The sequence below is a fragment of the Megascapheus bottae genome, chromosome 33, assembly GCF_031878675.1.
Source record: "Megascapheus bottae isolate mThoBot1 chromosome 33, mThoBot2.hap1, whole genome shotgun sequence".
Taxonomy (NCBI): Eukaryota; Metazoa; Chordata; class Mammalia; order Rodentia; family Geomyidae; genus Megascapheus; species Megascapheus bottae.
Window position 1 is genome coordinate 1402719 of NC_143541.1, and position 12036 is coordinate 1414754.

At 42.5% G+C, this 12036-nt stretch overlaps 1 protein-coding gene across 1 annotated transcript in view; it reads left to right on the forward strand.

Annotated features, from left to right (window-relative positions):
• The first annotated feature begins 6281 nt into the window (after positions 1–6281).
• Positions 6282–12036, forward strand: part of Cntn4 (contactin 4) — a 723524-nt gene continuing 717769 nt past the window's right edge. The window contains exons 1-2 of the mRNA XM_090323973.1: positions 6282–6383; positions 7367–7472. The gene's annotated coding sequence lies outside the window, so the exon portion shown is untranslated. The remainder of the gene's footprint in view (positions 6384–7366; positions 7473–12036) is intronic.

The following is a 12036-nucleotide window of genomic DNA, read 5'->3' on the forward strand; positions in this document are numbered from 1 at the left end:
TAGGCTGCCTAAGCATGTTCACAGCATAACAACTGGTGATAGGAGAAAGAGACAGAGAACACCAATAAGAGAATGCCAAATGGATCCCATGGTTTCTTTATGTAACCTCATCTTGGAGATGGCATCCCTTATGTTGCTGGATCAATACTAGTAAATAAGAATCAGTAAGTCTAGCCTGTCTTTAAGTGCAAAGGAATTAAGGGAAGACATATACCACCATAAGGCATGGATCACTGGGGACCTTAAGAGGCTAAATTCTGGACCATTTTCATGCTGATCTAGTGCTCTAATCTTGAGCTAAGTAGGGGCCCAGCCCATTTAAAAAGTATGGTTTTGTGTTTGTGTGTTTTTGCCAGTATTGGGACTTGAACTTAGGGGACATGCCACTGTTCTTGAGTTTTCTCATGGGTAGCATTCTACCTTTGAGCCACAGCACCACTTCTAGGTTTTTCTGTGTGTGTAGTACCAAGGAATCAAACCAGGGTTATGTGTATTCTAGGCAAACACTCTCCCATGAGGCCACACTCTCAGCCTCTGGGTTTTTAGATTTGGGTGATGTTGTTGTTGTTGTTTTGGTTTTTTAGTTTTTTTGGTGGGTCATGGGGCTTGAACTCTGGGCCTGGGTGCTGTTACTAAGCTCTTCAGCTCAAGGCAATCACCCTACCCTTGAGCCACAGCACCACTTCCCATTTTCTAGTGATTAATTGAAGACAAGAGTTTCAAGATCTTTAGTGCAAAGGCTGGCTTTGAATCTCAAGCCTCAGATTTCAGCCTCCTGAGTAGCTAGGATTAATAGCAAACAGAGAGAAGCTAACACTGTGATTTCTCAATGGAACACTTTCTCAGATTCCCATCAAATGAGGCCATGTTTGGTCTTCATGTTTCAACCCCCATACTGGGTCCCTTGTGAACCTTGTTTTTTATTTGTTTTGTTTTTATTGTAATTAATAGAAGGGTTACATTATATTCACCAGATAAAAGGTGCATTACTTCACCAACATTGATACCCCTTCTCATGTTTTTGTTCCCATTTCCCTCCCCCACTCCTTCCCCACATCTTGTTTTCCCTACTTCCCTTTCCTATTTCAAATAAACAAATAAACATATATACAATATCCCAGATAACAAGGTAAGCTATTGTAACAATATGAGAATAACCAAGGGATAGCAAAAGAGATGAGAAATAATACAGTACATTAAGAACAACAATCACACACTATATGGCTTTTGTTTCCATATCCTGAAGGTCCTTTCATTTAGCCTCATCCTATATGGCCTTATGTATCTCGGTTTTGTTCTATTGTAACCCTCTGCTAGTCCAAGGTTTGTACTAATTATTACAAATGAAGGAAACCATTGAGCCTATGTTCCTTTGAGTCTGGCTTACTTCACTTAATATGATTTTTTCTAAGTCTTTCCATTTCCTTACAAATGGGGCAATGTCGTTCTTTCTGAGGGCAGCATAGAATTCCATTGTGTATAAATGCCACATCTTGTTGATTCAATCATCTACTGAGAGACATCTTGTTTTGTTTTGTTTTGTTTTTACTTTGGCTGGTTATTTTGCTGTCGAACCAATCCTAAGCATGCTGCTTAGTGATGTCTAATGTTTCTAAACACAGACAGGCTTGCTTCTTTTTTTCTTTTTTTTACCAGTCCTGGTCTTGAGCTCAGGGACTGAGCACTGTCCTTGGACTTTCTCAAGACTAGAGCTCTATCACTTGAGCCTCAGCACCACTTCCGGCTTTTTTCTATGTATGTATGTGGTACTGAGTAATTGAACCCAGGTCTTTGTGCATGCTAGCTAAGCACTCTACCACTAGGCCAAACTCCCGGCCTGCCTTATTAAATACAGATTTGCCTTACAGAGAAAATAAGGTGTGTTAGACCAACTTTGATAAGCAAGGGTTACAATCTCCTGACCATGAGTTCAATTTTTATGAATCAATAGTAGATATTAAATAATATGTCTTTATCAAATAGCATATATATAAAACATGGGTATATATTGATTGGTTTATGAAGGATTTTATCAGCAGAGGTGCTCAGAAACTTAACCATCTATTCTCCCTGGGAGCAATTCAAAGTTTAAGTTCACTTTATAGACTATAACCTCTGAGAGTGGTGAGACTCAGCCACATATACTTTGGCAAACTAGAACCCTCTAGAACACTTTTAAATCTTGTATAAAGAATTTTAAAAGCTTGGGGGGGAGAGGATACATAGACGACATCAGATGATTGTTTCTTAATTCCCTTTATTCAGGTTTCATTTCTGCCTGAGTCTCATAGCCCTGTCTATAAAAGAGTTTTGGCTGGAGAGTCAGGCTTCTCGTTTACTTTGACTCTATCTGTCAGTCTATGTCACAACCTTCATGGCAATTAACTGTGCTTTTGTGTGCTAATTACCATTAACACACCATGAGACCATTATTATTCCTATGTCCTTAGTTTGAAGCTCAAGTGTCAATCAGTCACCTAAAACAATTGCATGGGAGGAAGGATTAGAAGGCTGGGTTGGAAGTTCTTACCTGAGTTTCATTGAAAAACCGAACATAATTCTTCTTGACATCATTTTATTTAAAAAAACACTATTTAATCCACTTCATAGAAGCACATTTGAAATTTTTAAAAAGTACAAGAATAGGATGCATTTGATTGGCATTTTGTACATGATAATCTATTTGAGCACCCAATATATTTTAAAAAATCTAATTATAAGAGTGAGATATTTTTATCTGAGTCACCCCTGCCCTTGGAACACCTTCTTCAAGTCATTTAGAACAAAGGGTGTGTTTATGAAATTTTAAAATTACACTGCATGCCAGAAATAAGGAGAAAATCGAATCCAATCTAATATGGCCAGAAAAAAAAGATATTTTCTCTGTGTGTATGTGTGTGTGTGTGTGTGTGTGTGTGTGTGTGTGTGTGTGTGTCTTCTGTTTGCCTTATCTCATATCAAATACTTAGGATGTTCAGAGGAGTTTCAAAGGTGGGATGGGGATAGTAACAAAGATCCCTTTTCCATAGTTTGCAGAACTGTCTCATGCTCAGTACAGCCTGCTGATATATTCTGTCTATGTCTCCAAAAACTCAAAGGCATTTTCAGCGTTGATTTCCCTTAAGAGTTATCAGACCTCATTCAGACTGGTTTAATGAGTATAAGAGGTCACCTTGCGTCCAAGTAGATACTTTCATATTAAAAGACCTGGAAGGAGGGGTAAACCTTCATATGTGTGTGTAAATGGGTAGGATGGGCAGTATCAAAACTCTCAGACAAAACAGTCAAGAGAAATTTTCCACTGTGTTATACATGATGATTATTTGCAAACTGCATGAACACCAGTCATTCATTCATACACAGATAACAGAGCTAGATTTCCAAGCAGTGGTATTGAACTTGCTGCTGGCAGCCTTAAATGATTCATTTGGAACATTTCCCCCCAGAGAATTCCCATCAGAGCTTTCCTAAGCAAAGAACGGATTGGGTATCAGTGCTGTCCAGATACTAGGGGACACATGTGAGAGAATGTTGTCATCAAAATAAACCATTTCCATCTCCTGGCAGGGGCCAATTCTCTTAGCAACACTCTCGGGAAAGCTAGGGCTTCAGAAAGAGGATTTCTATCTTGGCAGAGGAGGCAGTGCTCAAAGCTTCTTCTCAGCAGGAAGGAAAAAAGGGAGTGGATTAGGGGTTCCTTTTTAAACCAGTTACTGTCTATCCCAGCACAGCTGGAGGAAGTATTGAAGAAGTTCTAATCAAGTCTGGTATTTGAACAGAGGATTCATATTACAGAAAAAGAAAAATTCTTCCCAACTCAATATTTAACTGACATAACCTAAAGGACCCAAATCTCCAGATAAACTAAATTTGTCCTCCTAACTAGATAGTCAACACTAGAGCAGATTCTAAGTCTTGGGTCATATTTACATTCCCTTCCTCTGCTAGACTGCAAGGTTTAAGCATAGAAGAGGCACAGGAGACAAGAAGCAAAACAAAATATTTTCTATTTGAGATGAAGTAATGAGATTGAGAATTTGCCCAAATCCTTATAAAACTTTCCATTTGTAGTTCCATCGGGACTATATGACAGACAGCATGTTCTTTGGTTTTAATTTGTGTGTTTGTGTGTCTAAAATTCTATGCATTCTCCTAAAATGTATTAATAAGAATGTATGTGTATGCAATGGATTATTTTCTGGAGATAAGCATTTTGTGTTATTTACTTTTACTGATACATATGAGCTGTGTGCATACACATGTACTCATTGTATACTGATCTCTATATATGTATGCATATATACATGTATATATACATGCATAAAATATATGCATAGGTATCCGTCTATAGATAGATATCTAAAAACAGATGTCTATCTTTAGATATATAGAGACATAGATATCTAAGATACATATCTTTTATATACATCTAGATTCCTAGCTAAATATGTAGATATCTATCCCTAGATATCCCTAGATATGAATGTCTATATAATTAGCTATTCTATGTAGATATTCATGTATTACAGATGTATGTGTACAGATGTGTGTACATATACATGCATGTATCTGCATCAGTAACTGCCTTTTAATTGACAAAGTGAAGAAAAATGAATCGAAAACTCAACACAGAACAAGGTAAAAGTCATGAATCGGCAGGCATACAGATGACTTCAGCATGCATAGAAATGATTCATTAGAATTTACCAGAGAAAACATAGCACCAGCATTCCAGTTTCACAGAATTGCCTCTATATTGAGAAACACGGAGGGGGTGGGTGTTATTATGATCACTCTCCAAACTGAAGTCATTAGAAAATGGACGGTCTGAAATATCACATATATGTTTATTTGGTTATTTGAAATAGGATAGGGAAGGGAGGGAACAAGATGAGGGACGGGTGGGGGGGGGCGAAATGGGGACCAAGACATGAGAAAGAATATCAATGTTTGTGAAGTAACGCACCTTCTATCTGATGAAGGTAATATAACCCTTCTATTAATTAAAATAAAAATATATAAATAAAAGAAAATGGACGGTCTTTCTTTAGCGTTCATTTTTAGCAATCATGATGTGATGCTTAGAGTGGTTTAAAAAAAAATGGACCACAAGACCTATCTCCACGTCTCGATTTGCCCACTTTTTCAAAAATTGAGTTAATAGAACAAAAGAAAGAAAGAAAGGAAGAAAGGAAGGAAGAAAGAAAGAAAAAGACAAAAAACACAAACCAAGCGAAGGTACTGTGAGAACCAACGGGGGAGCAAAGCTGTTGCGTCTATCTGTAGGAGCTGAGTGTGTGCTAGCTTACTGAGGATTGGAATAAAAATGGTTTTACACATAGTGGGGGTGTCAGGGTTGGTTTATATGATTGTGTGAAGGGTCAGAAGTTGTTTATGTACTTCGGGATGACTGAAGTAGTCCAGGTCAGAAGAAAAGCTTGGCGGGGCTTTTTCCCAGGGAGAGAAATTCCAGCTCCCTGGAAGTTGCTGCATCTGCATTCCAGACCTGTTCCAGGCCAGTGACTCTCCACTTGCTGGCACCTGGGTACCACTGCCATCCTCTTCTGTTCCGGGGAAGTTTGGAGCTGGAGCTGGAGGGAATCGAAGCGAACAGTAGGTTCACAGGTGAGAAGGATCGCTTGATGGTATAATCCAACCACCTGCTCTGGAATAGCTACAGCTCAATAGACCCACACCGCGCCCAGATGGGGCTGTGAACATCTATCCTCGCCTGTGACACCCCCACCTCCGCCCCGAGCCCCATTCCCGCTGGAAATGGCTGGCCACAAGGCTGAGACACCAAGTCTGTAAAGCTGCCTGTCCAGGTAAGATGGCCCCTCCAGGTAAGATGGCCAGGTGAAACACTTCCCGAAGCCCCCTCTTCTGGTTTCTCAAGTTCAGTGCCATCCACCCACTCTCAGACCAGGGTTCGGTTCAGCGATTCGCAGCTCAGGAAGCAAAGGCACCAGTCCACCAGCGTCCACCACCTGTCTGGGGAGATCGGACCTGACGGTGTCCCCAGGCCCACCCGCGCGCCCGCGCGCGCGCGGTCTCGGGGCCGCTCCGGGCAGGGGCAGCGCCTGGGGCGCGCTTCCCTCCCCGGGGCCGCGCGCGGAGCATGCCCAGTCCGCGGTGGCCGCGCGCGCTCCCCGCACGCTCCCCGCGCCGGCCCGGGAGAGCCGGTTTCCTGAACTCCAGTGCGCCGCGTTTTGGGGGCTGCCGCGAGCGCGAGGCAAGGAGGGGAGGCGCGGCCGCCGGAGCCAGCGCCGGCTTCCACCCCGCGATTGGTCGCAAGTAGGGAGCCTTCGCCACGACGCGGGGACCCTCCGGCCGTGCCGGCGCCGCCCGCGGGTCTCCGCTCCGCGCCGCGCTCAGGTGTCCAGGTAAGAGATGTGCGCTCAGCGCCCGGTCCTCCCGACAGCTCCGCACTCGACCCTCGCGGGCTGCTGGGTGGGTAGTGGGCGCCCCGGGGCTGGCACTCCATGGAGCTGGACCCGGACCCGGCGTGTGTGTGTGGGAGGGGGTGGCAGCCTCGGATACCTCGCCAGTGGGCGACGATGAACCTGAACCTCGGGGAGAGCAGACCTTACCCCCCCCCCCCTGCCCCAGCCGATACCGTCACCCCAAGGCGACCCTTCTCCTTTCTTAGTCTGAAAATAAGTTTGGGGCGCTGCGAGACGGGCACAAAAACAAGGAGTCCTGAGCCTGGAATACTTGGGGAATCTTCCAAAAGGCTTCATTCGGGTTTATTCCCTTCCCTTCCCGTGCGCCCCAGAACCCCAGGCGCGCCATTCCGGACCTGGGGGACAGGGACCAGGAGGGGAGGGTTCCTTCTCATCTCGCTCCCCAGATGCAGCTCACAGTGGAGGAAACACTTGAGGAGGGGGCTGGGATCCGAAGGGATCTGAGACCGCGTGGAAAGAGCCCCGATTGAAACTGTGTGCCCGGATTGGTGCTAAGGGGCCTGGGTTACAGCAGGCGGGCACCCCGCTCAGCCCTCTGTGCTTTCCAAGGGCGCCCGATTCCACCCTGTCGCCGCCCAGGGAGCGCCGAGGGTCATCTCGGGCTCCAGCAACTTCTGGGGATTTCTAGTGTATTGGAGAGTCAAATGGCATCCTCCGGAAAGCCTCTTCTCCTCTCCCAGACAGCTGGGAGATGGGGGACCCGGCGCCCAGGCTGGATGTGTAGGAACCCACTTGTTCTCCTGGGGAGCAGAGACCTCAGAGTCCTTTAGCGCACGTTCTGTCGTTTTGTCTTTTACTGTTACTGAAAGGGGAAAGGAGTAAAGGCGATCTTTGCTCCTGAATCACCACCAGCCAGGAGTCAATGCATGGACACATTTTTTTTTCTTTTTTTTTTTCTCCAGCCACAGCTCTGGGGAGGACGCTTCCTGCATCCCGCAGCAGGAAGATAAGGCAGTAGATTGGGAGGCTTCAGATCAGGAGCATACAAAAAAGGTTTACCCAGCCTGGGTAAGGAGAATCAGAGATGGATTGCCTTGGTGTGTGTGGGTGCATGTGGAGATCTTGGGGATATATTGGAGTTTTGTTTGGGAAGAGCTCCTGTGAGCGATGCTCAGGGAACTTTTTCTGGTTTTCCTATAGGAATCAACTTGGGGCAGGGGTGAGAGCTGGGGGTTTCTCACCCAGGTGTGTGTGGGGGGCGCCCGCCCACCTGCCACAATGTGGCAATGTTTTGTCCATGGTGTGGGAAGTAAGTACTGTAAGGAGGGGGAGAGCTGGATATTTCGCAGAATAATGGTCACATTGCTGACTTGTTTGGACAACTATAGAGAGTAATTTAGAATGTGTATTTTTTTTGGGGGGGGTTGCATTGCTGAGGCTTTGGGTTCATGCTCTTTGGTGATTGAGATGGTAGCATGCAAGATTTGTAGATTTTCTTTCAAGCACACGCAGAGTGGCTGGCTGGCTGGCAAGTTTGTGCTATTCAGTCTCTAGTTAAGAGTTTGCTGGAAGGTAGACACCTGGAGATGGTTTGCATGCCATTCAAGAGAATCATCAAATTTCATCTTTACATTTATTCTTAGTACCTGGGTCCTGATTTCACTCCAGATTGTCGTGGCAATCTCCACTGTGGGTTGTGAGTGTAAGAAAGATTGCCTGGGATTTAAAAAAAAAAGCTCTCTGAAAATAGTATATATTTTTTGCTCTTTGGTTAAATACTATTGATTTTGGTTGTTGTTTTGTGACTGTTGTCTGTTTGAACTGGCTTCAAGGCAGAGAAATCAAATGATAAACCTAATTATTTTCCCTTGCTGAGCTTGCTGGGTTGACCTTTTGATTTCAGGGCAAAAACAAAAACTCAAAAGAATTCTTAAGAAGTTACCTGTTGTTCAAGGCTGCAGAACAGAGCTACATGGTAATTTCAACAGAGAGGTATCTCCTTTTTCAGTCTCTGAACATGCTTTTTTTTCTTTAAATTTTAGGCCACTCTTGGGGGATTCAAAAGTCTTGAGAGGTGGTTCTGTTCAGCAGCCATGTTTGTGCTCACTTCCCCTCCCTAGGTGATTAAAACTGATAAGAGAGACTGTCAACTACTGTTAGATTCTTCTTTAACTTCATGTCCTTATTTTACCTACTTTTGTCTCTCTGCTTCTTTATCTCTTTCTCTGTCTTTCCCTCTGGCTCTCTCTCATGCTCAGAAGTATCTCTTCAGGTCCCTCACCCCTCTTCCCAATGCCTGGCACTCAGCATTAAATAGCTTTGGCTTCCAATCCTTCTGAAAAGTTCACGGGACATTTTTACTTGAATTTATTTCTTAAGCAAAAGTCACCTAATTTTGCTCCTCAGCTGAAAATTCCCCATTATAATTTTGACTTTTCCAAGTTTGTCAGATAAAGGATGTTACGGGATGTATTCTTCTTTGTTATATTCAAAGACATAGACATAATATACATTTGTTCCAATGTCTTTTCATCTGAAGAAATTCATCTTTTATGAAATCTTGCTTTTAATTGAATGAATCTATTTGAGATGACAGGTGAAGGGAGAATAATCTCTCCACACAGAGATGGAGAGATTTTTTGTTTGTTTGTTTGTCTCTTTGTTTCAATGAAACAGTGTTTTAACTCTGAAAAAGCCAAGATTTATTACCCACATTTATTGCTGTCCATATTTAATTCATTATATAAAGAAAGTTTGATCACAGATCATTAATATTTATTTATAAACCAAAGAAGACTTTTACTGATGTATTACTCATATGCAAGAAACCAAACTGAAAATAAAACTAATATGAAAGTAGTAATGTTCCATTGAATAGTTTGTTCACTCTGTTAGGGTACTACCAAGTACTGATTTGAATAGTATTATTGGTATTGGGGTTTGACCTCATGGCTTTGTACTCGCTGTATAGGTCCTCTACAACTAGACCATTTCCCCAGCCCTTTGTTTTATTACCTTTCCCTCGTCTCTTGACTCTGTCATTCACTGTCTCTGATATGTTTAGCCTGCTGCAAAACTGCTGGGAATTCGTGTCTCCTGTGACAGGTAGATTACGAGCACCTATTTGCCTATCATGAGTCATAAAGGTAAAATTGGGTATAAAAAGCAAATGTCAAGCTTGGCACTGGTGGTTTATGCCTGGAATCCTAACTACTCAGGAGGCTGAGAATCACAGTTCAAAGCCCAGGCAGGAGTATCTGTGAAACCCCCCCCCCTGCCTTTTTTTTTCTTTTAGTATATGTTTTTTTTTTAATTGGAATTGATAGAAGGGTTATAGTTATATTCACCAGATAGAAGGTGCATTACTTCACACACAGTGATACCCCTTCTTATGTTTTTGTCCCCATTTCCCTTCCCCCACCCCCTCCCCTCATCTTGTTTTCCTCCCTTCCCTTCCTGTTTCAAATAAACAAACGTATATACAATATACCAGATAACAAGGTAAGATACTGTAACAATATGAAAATAATCAAGGGACAACAAGAGATGAGAAGTAACAGAATACATTAAGAATAACAATCACATATTATATGAATCTTGTTTCCATACCCTGGAGGTCCTTTCATTTAGCCTCATCCTATATGGCTTTATGTATCTAGGTTTTTTAATCTCTGCTAGGAGAGTCTAAGGTTTATACAAGAATCTTATCTCCAATTAACCACCAGAAATCTGGAAGTGGTGCTATAGCTCAAAGTAATAGATCACTATCCTTGAACAAAATAGCTCAAGGACAGCACCCGGCCCTGAGTTCAAGCCTCATGATCAACAGTAAAACACACACACACACACACACACACAGAGGAAATGTGTCATCCTAAGTCTTTGAAAGTGAATATACAGAGAACCAGGCAAGGTGGCTCATGCCTGTAATCCTAGCTATTCCGGAGTCTGAGAGCTGAGGATCTTTGTTCAAAGGCAGCCTGGCACTAAAGAACTATAGACCAGGAGACTCTTATCTCCAAATAACCACCAGAAAACTGGAAGTAGTCCTGTGGCTCAAGGGGTAGGGTAGTAGCCTTGAGCTAAAGAGCTCAGGGACAGCACCCAGGCCTAGAGTTCAAGTCCCACAACCAACCAAAAGAATAAAAATAAAAATAGGAAGTGAATATTCATTCATACAGGAAAATTTAGCTTTCAGTATTGAAGTGCCAGGCTGGGTGTGGTGGATTATGCCTGTAGTTTCAGCTCCTAGGGAGGCTGAGCTTAGGAAGATACTTGAGGGCCGACAGGGTAAATAAAGTTTATATAAGTTACTCCATGTCAATCAATAAAAAGCTGAGAATGGTGACATGTGCCTGACATTGGATTTATAAGGAAGTACAAATATGGTCCTAGCCAGCTTGGATATAAAGTGAGATCCTATGGGAAATGTAATCAAAGCAAGAAAGAACTAGGTATGGCCCTAGGTGCATATTCCCAGGTTTCATTCCCAACCTCACTCATCCATCTCTAGTTTTTAGCCCTAGAACTTGTTCTGTAAGGAACCCTTCCTCCCCCTCCCCCCACACATACAAGCCTTTGTTTGTATTACATTGCCTTTCTCTCAGGTACATTCTGGCTGCACTATTCCACTGTGTCTACTAATGTTTGCATAACAGTCTAACTCAGGTATCACATGCTGTTCATGCTCTTTCCATGTCATGCATACATAAAGAATGGTCCCTTCCTCTGTCCAGTCTTGGGCTAGACTAGATCACCAGTGCAATCCCCTGTCTCCCTTCCTTCTTGGAGCTCTACCACTTGAGCCACAGCTATGGTTCCAAATTTTTGGTGGCTAATTGGGATAAGGATCTGACAGACTTTCCCGCTCAGCTTGGCTCTGAACCATAGCTCACAGATCTCAGCCTCCCATGTAGCCAAGATGGCAGACACGAGCTACCAGCACCTGGCTTTTGGATATTAATTTTAAAAACTAAGAATGCCCTGAAAAAACTGGGTGAAATGTGTACTCTTCCCTAGCACATTGGAATTTATGTTCTTTTTCTGTATTTCCTGGTATCATGTGAGTTGGTTGAATCAGGGAAAGTGTTTGAAAATTTGAAAACAGATAAGACTCTTAATTTAAGAGTTTCAGATCCTTTATCTCTCCCTGCAACTTTCCCCCAACCCTCACTCATTCTTTGTGCTAGTCAGGTGATTCATTCATGTAGATTTCAGTTTTATCACCTGGGTAATGGCATAGGATATATATATTTTTTAGTGTTGTTTCAATGCAAACAAAGACAATAAAATAGGACTTTAAAATGGTTGTATTTTAGATGAGATAGCAACTAAACCCAGTTTTGTGAATTATTATGCAACATTTCATGCAAAGCACATACGGCACAGTGAGTACTAGTGTGTATATATATATATATATATATATATATATATATACAATGTTGATTCTATTTTTGGCAAGACTTATGATATCTTTGTCATTAAGATTCTTTGACACTTGGGACAAACAGAAAAAGCAGTGGTAATTTTTAGATCTTTGAAACTTGAAAAGAAATAGACTATAGTATTAGTTCCTTTTTAGATAAGGTTTGATTTTTCTAAATCATAGAAATGTTCACAGTTTGTGACAAGA